The following is a 12,391-nucleotide window of genomic DNA, read 5'->3' on the forward strand; positions in this document are numbered from 1 at the left end:
TTGTTATGATTCACACAGTTGAAGGCTTTAGCATAGTCAATGAAACAGAAGTGGGTATTTTTCTGGAATTCCTTTGCTCTAGGATCCAGCGAATGTTAGCAATTTGATCTCTGGTGCCTCTGCCCTTTCTAAACCCAGGCTTTACACCTGGAAGTTCTTGATTCAAGTACTGCTGAAGCCTAGCTTGAAGGATTTTAAGCATAACCTTACTAGCATGGGAAGTGAGTGCGATTGTCTGGTAGTTTGAATATTCTTTAGTACTGCCCTTCTTGGGAAGTGGGATGAAGATTGACTTTTTTTAGTCCTGTGGCCACTGCTGGGTTTTCCAAATTTGCTGACATATTGAATGCATCACTTTAACATCTGCACTAGGATGATGCAATAAGAGGATGTATGTGATAGGAGGGTATACATGAGCACCCTTTTATACAAGCTACTTATTACATACAACATAAGGTCTTACTATGTATAATATATTTTGGGAGGCAAGAGCATCTTGCAAGAGTTAAGAACCTAGATGGATTTGGATTTGGTTCAAGTTACACACCAGGATTAGTTTTGCATCCTGAGCTGCTCCTTGGTAGTTGAATGACCTTGATTGCTAAATCTCCCTACCCTTCATCTCATAGACATTATGGAAGCGGTTGATATGAACTCACTATCATTGCCAAAAGATAACCTTTGAAAAATTTGCTAGACTAAGAGTTCTGAAGGGCAAAAACTGCTTCAGCTTTCTCACTCTCTTTAACATTTCTCAGACACCAAACTATGTGCACTGAAACATCTCAACACTTCAGCTCTGCTGCTGCGAATCCTGTGAAAACACACTATGTCAGTGGCGATAATGGAATGTTCCCCACCCGCACCCCCCCCAGCCAAAAAAGAAATGAACAAGATGAGAATGAATGATGCTTTCCAGTTTAAATCTTAATGTTATAAAAAAGTGTACACAATAGAAATAGATACTAGAGAAAAGGAAATCCCTATTGTTTTTTAATTGAGGAAAATTATTTTGCTCTCTCTCACATGCTCTCGTTCCCCTTCCATATCAGTGTGGCAGAATTCTGCGGTGGCTTCCAAGACATCCCCTACCACTCTTAATACCCTGCATACACACATCCTACAGAATGCCTTCTTCATTGTGAGCAAGACTGTGATGTGATAGGTTACTTTATATGCAAGGGTGAAGGGACTTTGCCAATGCAATGAATGTCCCAAGATAGCTGATTTTGAATTAATCAAAAGGGGTACATTATCCTGGGTGTGCTTGACTTCATCAGTTGAAAGTCTTTTAAGGGAGACTTGGCCCTTCCTGATATGAGAGAGATATTCTTCTGCTCGCCTCAAAGACGCAGACAGTTTGTGAAAGTGGTGCCTCTAGGATCTGAGGGTCTTGGTCCTACCACTGGCAAGGAACTGAATTCCTGCCAAAGATCTGAAGGAGCCCAGAAGAGGGGCCTGAGTCCCTCTTCCGGAATTCAGGGGACACGTAGATTGCAATTTGTTGAGACCCTGAGTGGAGGACTCAGTTAAACTGCGCCTGGATTCTTGACCCACATAATCTGTGGGATAATAAATGTGTGGTGTTTTAAGCTTCTAAGTTTGTTATAAGCTTTCATGCAGCAGTAGGAAATTAATCTCTCTCTGCAAACCATTTTTTCCATATATTTATAACAGTGAAAAATAGGCTATAAAACTAATTCAGTAAGTAATTATTTAGTATCTACTTCATAGGAGTAATGGTCTTCTCTGATTGATCAGATGGTAAAAAATCTGCCAGCAATGCAGGAAACTCAGGTTCAATCCCTGGGTCAGGAAGACCCCTGGAGAAGGGAATGGCTACCTACTCCAGTATTCTTGCCTGGAGAATTCCATGGACAGAGGAACTTGGCAAGTTATAGTCCATGCAGTTGCAAAGAGTTGGACATGACTGAGTTGGACTCACACTTTCACTTTTTCACTATAGGAGCAATACATATAAGAATGTCCATCTCCACCTCCCCCCTAAAATTTTTTGACTAACATGGAAGCATAAGAGAAACAGGTCTAACATAAGAAAAAAAAAAACAACTGGCAAATGCCAGAGCGTGTGACCTATGGAAAGAACAGGGAAAGGGAGACTCTGATCCAGGAAGTAGGAAAACTAGCACAAACGTGGTGGTATGTGGTCTCAGCAACACTTTATAGTCAAGGCGAATCAGTCATTTGAATGTATCGGAAGGAGTTTCCAAACTTTCTAATGTTGAAGCTCTCAGTGGACTGGACCAGGTTCCCAAGTTACTGCTGTTGCCCCCCACCCCCACCCACACAAAATAGGGATTTGTGGGAATACCAGGGGCATGGATATGTGATGGTCTTCAGAATTAGCCATGAAAGAGCTCGCTTTGCCTGTGGTATTGACAGTCTATGTACTTTCGTCTCATTCTGCTCTCTACCTTAACATTTATCCTGTTCCACTTCATCCTGTTAAGTGTGTGAGCTATCATCCTGTTTGGCTTGTCGTGGGAGAGGACAGTTCACACTGCTTTCACTTTCTCCCTCCACGTTCTCACTTCTTAACTCCTCACCTCACACCCCACAAGCTGCTGTCCGATGCCAGCTCTCTAATGAAACGAAGCTTTCCAAGGTCAACAAAGAGCTCTAAATCCACAGGCCTTTTCTCAGCATAGACTTCCATATTTATTTATTTCTTCTGATGGTCATGAAAGAAAAAAGAGTTTTAGTTGGACCCATTCTCTGTTCTTTATAATGACCTAAAGGCTTAGGGTTGGCAGAATAAAGTATGACCTGCTTAGCCAAGCATTAAATATTCTCCAAAATGAAGTCATATGATTTCATCAACATGATTTCAATATGTCCTGCAACTCAATCACACTAAACTAATCTGTTAACCATAAGCTCTGTGTTGGCACACACAACTCATGTTGTTCAATATGGAATGGCTTTCTGTCCAGTTGTTTGGTTATGCAAATCCCTCTATCTCTCAAGGCATAATTCAAAAGGCATCTCTTTCTTAACTAACTCTGTCAGTTACTCCCATACTATTTCTCCTTCCTTTGTACTTCACTTGCTTGTACCTTTCTTTAATACTTAGGGAACACATGTATACCTGTGGCGGATTCATTTTGATATTTGGCAAAACTAATACAGTTATGTAAAGTTTAAAAATAAAAAAAAAATAAATAAATTCCATATACATATTAAAAAAAAATACTTATTTCATTATGCCCTGTACCAGAATATGTTTTGCCTAATATATTTGAGATTCTTTACCTTTTTATAAAATTAAAACCATAAATACAACAAGATTGTTATGAGGAATAATTGGTCAAGTAATAATTTAATAAATAGGTGAGGTCCTGTACTAATCTCTCAAAAATATTGGTAATAATGATGACGATGGTATCTGCTCCCCTCCCCAACTATATTGAAAACATGGTAATTGTAGATTGCATGCTTTCATCATTTTGATTTTCCTAAACTTCAATCAGTACACTCTGTACATTTCTTCTGAATCAAACTGGTTACTGTTTATCAGAAACTTTTTACTTAGCTTCTGTGACACTCTATACTCCTGCTTTACCCACTACTCTCTGACAGCTCATTTATCCCTTCATCAATGTCACTGTTCATCCAAGAATTTTACATTTTAAGAATTTATCATTGACTTCCCTATGCTCTGATCCCACACATTCTTAGGACAATTATCTGCTTTCACAACCTAAATTTATATGTGGTCAACTTCACAAACCTCAATTTCCAATGCTGAGCCTTCCCTTACATTCCCTGTTCCCTACAGAGCGTCACCATGAATTGATGACCCAGGTCTTCTGGAATTAATGTTCATTTTTTCCCCTACACACCCTCAGATCCAGTTGCTGTACCTGTCAAGTGCATGTTCATTGAATCTACCACACCTGTATCTTTTGTTCCACATCAGTTTATGCTTTCATTATCTTTACTGTTCCTTCCCTTGACTCCTTCCTGCCTGGTCCCTCTCTCCAGGCTTTCCCCTTGTATTTATTCTCTCCTACCTACACATTAATGCCAGATTAATGTTCCTAAAACAAAGCTATAACTATGTTACTTCCATATTTAAATATCTTGAATGGTTCCTGGCTCCTCTTTAACAATTTAATAAAGTATAAACTCTGTAGCCTGATATTGATGGCCCTCTCTAACCTAATTCCAAATTACGATTCCAGGCTCATCTTTGATGACTCTTCTACACATTTCTACTGCCTTACATTGCTATTGTCTCTATGCATACCTTATCTCTCCTACTAGATTATAAGAATGACTACTACTCTATTTGGTATTCTACCACCAAGCAATTCATCCACGCCACACATATTTATCTACTGCCCATCCTTCGTTCGGCACATAGTATATAGTCTAGAGTATGAAAAAATGGATCAAAGTCTGAGGTTATTTTCTGAGAACTTAAAATCTAGTAAGGAAGATATGAGCATAATACTACATAGTTGAAGATAAGTGTATTAAAAGAATAATATGGTTATTCAGCAGGAGCATTACTAGCATTTGAATCGAGCCTTAATCTTTTAGAATATAGAAGCTTGGATATGCAGAGATGAGGGTTAATGACATTTCAGATGTAGGATCCCTATGGACTGAGGTACAAAGGCAGGAAATGGAGGCATATCTCTGGGAAACAGTGGACAGTGCAGTTCAAAGAAGATGAATTGAGGCTGGAAAAGTAGGTTGGGGCTAGACTACAGAGGGTCTTGGATGACAAATAACAGAGTTCAAAAACCAGGGGGAAAGTATTAAAGGTTTCTGAGCAAGGGATTGGTGTGTTCAGAGCTGTGCTCTAGGAGGAATCATCTGTAAGATTTATGTACTACAGATTGGCCAATGGGTAAAGATGATTATGGGAGCTTTTTAAGAGGCTCTAGTAATTCTAATACAGATGGAGGACCCAAATAGAGCATTAGTGGTGAGAATGGAGAGGAGAGAAGAGAGCATTGGACTTGTTAATTACCTAGACGATGGAGACAAAAAATGGGAAGACTCAAAGACAGTGTTAAGGTTTTTAGCTTCCGGGTAGTGGTGTGTGTGTGTTTTGTTGGAGCAGGGGAAAGGCGAGTTTAGTTGGGATATACTGTAGAATGCAAATGGCATATTCAGATAAATAGATCTTAAAAAGAGCCTTTAAAAATGGAATTCATTGTAGTTTTATTTGCATTTTCCTAATAGCTAAAAATGTTGAATGTCAATGATCACTTAATTAATCCTGATGTGAGTTTATTGGTCATGTGTATCTTCTTTCACTAAGTATCTGTTCAAAGCTCTTGCTCATTTTTGTACTGGTTTGTAAAAAAATTTTAAATAAATATATTCCACAAACAATGTCTTTGTCAAATATATATACTGCAGATACTCTTTCAGTCTATGACTTGCTTTTTTATTTTCTTAATGGTGCCTTTCAAAAGCAGAAGTATTTGCTTTGAAAGAAGTTTAATTTATCAACTTTTTATAGTTGAGCTTTTGGTGTCTTTTAAAGCCTGCTATTGCTGGGTAGGGTAAATGGAGAGTTAATGACCAAAGGGTACAAACTTCCAGTTAAATAAGTTCTGAGGATTGAACATACAACCTGGTGATTATGGTTAAAATATCATATTTTATACTTGAAATTTGCTAAGAGTAGATCTTGAATGTTCTCAGCTCAAATAAGAAATGGTGACTACATGATGGGATTGCAGTATTAGCTAAATGCTAAGTTGGTAATAATTTTATATCAAATCAGCATGCTGTATAGTTTCAGTCAGTCAGTCAGTTCATTTGCTCAGTTGTGTCCAACTCTTTGCTACCCCATGGACCGCAGCATGCCAGGCCTCCCTGTCCATCACCAACTCCCTGAGTCTACCCAAACCCATGTCCATCGAGTTGGTGATGCCATCCAACCATCTCATCCTCAGTCGTCCCTTTCTCCTCCCACCTTCAATCTTTCCCAGCATCAAAGTCTTCCAGTGAGTCAGTTCTTCACATCAGGTGGCCAAACTATTGGAGTTTCAGCTTAAGCATCAGTCCTTCCAATGAATATTCAGGACTGATTTCCTTTAGGATGGACTGGTTGGATCTCCTTGAAGTCCAAGAGACTCTAAAGAGTCTTCTCCAACATGACAGTTCAAAAGCATCAATTTTTTGGCACTCAGCTTTCTTTATAGTCCAACTCTCACATCCATACATGACCACTGGAAAAACCACAGCCTTGACTAGATGGACCTTTTGTTGGCAAAGTAATGTCTCTGCTTTTGAATATGCTATCTAGGTTGGTAATAACTTTCCTTCCAAGGAGTAAGTGTCTTGTAATTTCATGGCTACAATCACCATCTGCAGTGATTTTGGAGCCCAAGAAAATAAAGTCTGCCACTGTTTCCCCATCTATTTGCCATGAAGTGATGGGACCAGATGCCATGATCTTAGTTTTCTGAAAGTTGAGCTTTAAGCCAACTTGTTCACTCTCCTCTTTCACCTTCATCAAGAGGCTCTTTAGTTCTTCTTCCCTTTCTGCCATAGGGGTTTGTCATCTGCATATCTGAGGTTATTGATATTTCTCCCAGCAATCTTGATTCCAGCTTGTGTTTCTTCCAGTCCAGCGTTTCTCATGATGTACTCTGCATATAAGTTAAATAAGCAGGGTGACAATATACAGCTTTGACGTACTCCTTTTCCTATTTGGAACCAGTCTGTTGTTCCATGTCCAGTTCTAACTGTTGCTTCCTGACCTGCATACAGGTTTCTCAAGAGGCAGGTCTGGTGGTCTGGTGTTCCCATCTCTTGAAGAATTTTCCAGTTTGTTGTAATTCACAGAGTCAAAGGCTTTGGCATAGTCAATAAAGCAGAAATAGATGTTTCTCTGGAATTCTCTTGCTTTTTTGACGATCCAAAGGATGTTGGCAATTTGATCTCTGGTTCCTCTGCCTTTTCTAAAACCAGCTTGAACATCTGGAGGTTCACGGTTCACGTACTGTTGAAGCCTGGCTTTGAGAATTTTGAGCATTACTTTACTAGCGTGTGAGATGAGTGCAATTGTGCGGTAGTTTGAGCATTCTTTGGCATTGCCTTTCTTTGGGATTGGAATGAAAACGGACCTTTTCCAGTCCTGTGGCCACTGCTGAGTTTTCCAAATTTGCTGGCATATTGAGTGCAGCACTTTCACAGCATCATCTTTCAGGATTTGAAGTAGCTCAGCTGGAATTCCATCACCTCCACTAGCTTTGTTTGTAGTGATGCTTCCTAAGGCCCACTTGAATTCACATTCCAGGATGTCTGGCTCTAGGTGAGTGATCATACCATCATGATTATCTGGGTCATGAAGATCTTTTTTGTATAGTTCTTCTGTGTATTCTTGCCATCTCTTCTTAATATCTTTTGCTTTTGTTAGGTCCCTACAATTTCTGTCCTTTATTGTGCCCATCTTTGCGTGAAATGTTCCCTTGGTATCTCTGATTTTCTTGAAGAGATCTCTAGTCTTTCCCATTCTATTATTTTTTCTATTTCTTTGCATTGATCACTGAGGAAGGCTTTCTTTTCTCTCCTTGCTATTCTTTGGAACTTTGCATTCAAATGGGTATATTTTTCTTTTTCACCTTTGTTTTTTGCTTTTTTTCATTTCACAGCTGTTTGTAAGACCTCCCAGACAGCCATTTTGCTTTTTTGCACTTCTTTTCCATGGGGATGATCTTGATCCCTGTCTCCTGTATAGTTTAATTTGATATAATGTTATGTTATCAATTATATTCCAATAAAGCTGGGAGAAATCAAGATCATTGAATTACCCACTATGTTTTCTTCTAGGAGTTTTCTTTTTTTAATTTTTTGTTTAGATCTACCATCTGTTTTGGGTTACCATAGAAATGCACATTACAATTACAATGACATACACAATACCTGTACTACAGATGGCTAGAAAGCCCAACAAGTCCAAGTGTTAGCAAGGGCACAGAGCAACTAGAACTTCTATACATCACTGGTAGGATATGAATACCACAGCCATTTTTAGGAAAAGCTTGACAATCTTTTTTATACAAAGAAAAACAAATATTACATTACTACTCAGCAGTTCCTCGCATAGGTACTCCCCAAGAGGAAATATAGTGAAAGTAAAAGTGTTAGTTGCTCAGTCATATGCAACTTTTGAGACCCCATGGGTGCTCCTCTGTCCATGGAATTCTCCAAGCAAGAATAGTGGATTGGGTAACCATTCCCTTCTCCAGGGGGTTTTCCTAACCCATGGATCAAATCCGGGTCTCCTGTACTGCAGGCAGATTCTTAACTGTCTGAGCCACCGAGAGAAAACATAAGCATAACATAAACATATATCAACTCAAGGACTTACACAAGAATATTTTCAACAGCTTTATTCTTAAGTTCCAAACTGGAAACAACCTATATTTTCATTAATTGACAAGCAGACTGTTGACTATAGAATGGAATGCTGAGCAATAAAAAGGAACGGATTACTTATATATAAAAGAACATGGATGAATCCCCAAAACATTGGATTCAGTGAAAGAAGCCAGATGCAAGAGACTACACAGTGAATTGTTCCATTTTTATGAAATTCTTGAATAGTCAAAATGAATTTATAGTGACAGAAAGCAGATCAATTATCACCTAGAACCAGGGCAGGAATTGATAGAAAGGGACTTAGAGGCATTTTTTGGAGGGGTGATTACATTTCATATACTTGTCAAAATGTACATTTGCAATGGGTGCACCTCATTGTAAATAAACCATTCCTTAGTAAAGTGAATTTAGCAAAATGCAGGAGCTCAGTAAAGACATTAAGACTTGGGATTGAGTTTAGAGTGTGATTTAAATAAAGAGTATTGGAAGTCCTAAAATTATGAAGAAATCATAGAGGTAGATGAATGCCAAAGGCAGATCATGTGAAAGTACCTGTTAGTGACTGAAGGAGGCAAAGAGAATAAGAACACTCAGAAAGATGATTAAAGTCTCAGGAAGCAAGAGAGAGGAGTAAGCGGAAGGTACATGACGCTGGGTGCCTGTACGAAAGGTCCACTGTCCCTGGCTGAATGAACGGTCAAGTCAGGAAGCCCAGAGAGATGCAAAGCTGCATTGAGCTCCAGTGGAGGATAAAAACAGCAGAACTGACTTTGGGAAACTGTTCGAGTAATTGAAGCACTAGTGAATCACTTGGTGCTCAGCTTTTAGACAGATCATTAAACTCAAACTCTTATGGCAGTACCTGAGCTTTCATATCAGCAGCATCGGTGCTAGAGTTGAAGGCTACAGAATGCAAAATAGCAAAACAGACTCTCTACTGATGAGGACCTGGAAGACAGCCAGGTAAATCACATCGCTAGAGCCACATTAGCAGGTCTGGAAAAGACAGGTAGATGGATGACAGCCGCTGTGGAAAGCTGAGGTGACATGGACGAGTTCCAGCCAGTGTGGGCAAAAGAAGGTTGGCAAGGCCATTCTGAAGCACCACTTCAAATGGCATCCACAGCGTGGCGTCATCGACAACTATAGCCCCTGCAGGACCGGAAGGCTGTGCTCTGTGTGGCTAAGTGAAACAGGGAGACTCATAGAGTGTCCTGTAAACAGCTCCTCCCCAGTGAGAACCTCACAGAAGTACCCACTGCGGGAAAAGCTGCTGTAACACATTTGCCGGCATCTTTGGGCTCTTGGTGAATGCACCGGAAACTGGGCTGTGTAGCCTGGCAATTGTTAAAATATGTGAGCTCATCTTGTTTCCTGGGCATTGCAATACAATACGTTATTTTTAAAACTGAAAGATGAAACTAGTGTTAAATCCCAGGTCTCCACTTGAACAAAAATGTTTGTAGGGAGAACTGTGTACTCTGAGGACCAGTTGGGTGGCTATTTGTGTTGCAGAGCTGAATCAGACTGGCCAAAGAGAATTGATTAGTTCCTAACATTTTAATACAACACAGGCAAGGCAGAAAGAAAGCAGATGACAAAGGCTGAGTAAAGTAAAAGAGCTCTGGAGCGTCGGCGATGTTTAGTTCAATGTAACGTTGAATTTAACCTTGAATGTTGTTATTGTTATTATTACACCTTTCTGTAATTACCCCTTCGGAAGTCCTTTTCTGTTTTAATAGAGATACAATTGACATATAAGACTGTATGTGTTTCAGGTGTATGACATAATGATTCAGTACGTGTGTACATTATGAAATGATCACCCCCAATAAATCTAATTAACATTCATCATATATGCAGTTACAATTTTTTTTCTTGTGATAAGTACTTTTGATATCTAATCTCTTAGCAACTTTCAAATATGGAAAACAGTATTATTAACTACAGTCACCATGCAGTAACTTACTTCCCCATTAGTCAGTTATGGTTTGACTGATTTCCTGCCTCTGGGCTCTGCAAGTCGGTCCTCTGTATCTATGACTGGAAGTCCTTTTCTTGTTAATATAATTACCTAGGATCTTTTGAGCTAAAAGAGAATAATAATTTTACCTACTATGAGCCAAGTTTTGCTGGGGTTGAGAAGATGAAAAGACAGTGTTTTGATGTTACGTAGATTGGTTGGTATTGAGAGAGGTTGGTATTAGGAAAGAAAACAGATAAGCAAACAGGAAGCAAAAATTATAAACATATGTAAAGCACAGACCTATCACAGGGGGAGAATTGCTGATGAATAGTAGATCATGGGGTGGGGAGCGTGAGGACAGGAAGACCTTGAAAAAAGAATAGAGTTCTGAAGCATAACTAGAAATAGTCCAGCTAGAACAGCAGGGGCCACCAAGCCATTTCCGGTAGAGGAGTGAGTTTGGGCAAAGACCTAGACTTATGCGACGATGTGGATAATAAATTCTGTAACTCCAAGGGTCTCTGTACTGTGTGAAAGTGAATAAGTGGAGATGAGGCTGGAATGATGGGGCAAAAACAATATCATATCTTACAATGCTGTCCATGTCTTGCTAGGACACTTTAATTTAGACGCCCTTCTGGTAGAAAAGGAGATCAAATCAGTCAATCTCAAGAGAAATCAACCCTGAATACTCCTTGGAAGACTTATGCTGAAGCTGAAGCTCCAGTATTTTGGTCATCTGACTAATTGGAAAAGTCCCTGATGCAGGGAAAGATTGAGGGCAGAAGGGGAAGAGAGTGTCAGAGGATGAGATGGCTGGATGGCATCACTGAGGCAATGGACATGACTTTGGGCAAACTTTAGGAGATGGTGAGGGACATGGAAGCCTGGTGTGCTGCAGTCTATGGGGTCTCAGAGTTGGACACGACTGGGTGACTGAACAATAACAACTGGTAGAAAAATTCTGAGTCTGTAATGCTATTGAGGCCCAAAACAAGTTAAAATGATATGCTTTAGTTTAGTTCCTAAGCATGGAATACCAGCCTAGAACATAGTGGGAGTTATATAAAATAAACATTAGAAGTTTATGAATTTTGAATATGTCCCATACTCTATCCAGACAACTTCCCAGAAGTAAGTACTCTGATTATCCTCATTTTACAGAGAGATTAAATGATTTGCTCAAGGTTGCATAGTAGTAACAGCAGAATTGGGACTTTGACCCCAGGCAGACCAACTCCACAGCTCACACTCTGGCCTTTTATTATAGCAAACAATATTCCACTAAGGCAGGTTACGTTCCAATACTTTGGCCACCTGATGCGAAGAACTGACTCATTGGAAAAGACCCTGATGCTGGGAAAATTGAGGGCAGGAGGAGAAGGGGATGACAGAGGATGAGATGGTTGCATGGCATCACCGACTCAATGGACATGCGTTTGAGCAAACTCTGGAAGATAGTGAAGGACAGGGAGGCCTGGCGTGCTGTAGTCTATGGGGGTCACAAAGAGTCAGACACAACTCAGTGACTGAACAAAAACATCTAATATTGGGCCAGGGTCTCTGAGGGACTAACTCAGAATTATGGTCAAAGCCTTAAAACTTCAGGCTACTGAAGTGTACAGAAGTATTTAGGGGGTAATATTTATTTAATAGCAGTGTTTTTAATCTATTGCAGTAGTTTAGTGATTTTAAAGAATCTGATCCAAATCCTTATAAAAGAAAATTATTGTCATAAAGTTTTATTTTCAAGGCATCAAACCATGTAACTCCATAAATTAAGGCTCTCACACCCTGAGATCCTGGCTCTTTTCTGAGTTTCTTTGGACAGGTGCACACTCCTTTCCATAAATGGCATAATTATTAGTCAAATATATTTCAATTATTTGTAGCTTACTGTGGCTTAACAAACAAACAAACTTGTTTGTATGTAAAAAGCTTGAAAAGGCGGAGGGTTGAAGTGATTTTGAGGCTCCTCCGGGACAGTGGTTTCAGTGAAAGAGCTGCTTGGTGAGGAAGTGTTTAAAGGGCCACTGTCGTCTTCATCTTTAT

General features: G+C 39.6%; 1 protein-coding gene and 1 long non-coding RNA gene across 12 annotated transcripts in view; one reads left to right on the plus strand and one right to left on the minus strand.

Moving 5' to 3' along the window:
• Positions 1-12,391, minus strand: part of SYT1 (synaptotagmin 1) — a 230,662-nt gene that overhangs the window by 209,583 nt on the left and 8,688 nt on the right. The window lies entirely within an intron of this gene.
• LOC129656425 (uncharacterized) overlaps positions 1-12,391 on the plus strand; it is a 214,883-nt gene that overhangs the window by 157,078 nt on the left and 45,414 nt on the right. The gene's annotated exons all lie outside the window — the stretch shown is intronic.

The sequence above is a fragment of the Bubalus kerabau genome, chromosome 1, assembly GCF_029407905.1.
Source record: "Bubalus kerabau isolate K-KA32 ecotype Philippines breed swamp buffalo chromosome 1, PCC_UOA_SB_1v2, whole genome shotgun sequence".
NCBI classification, from domain to species: domain Eukaryota; kingdom Metazoa; phylum Chordata; class Mammalia; order Artiodactyla; family Bovidae; genus Bubalus; species Bubalus kerabau.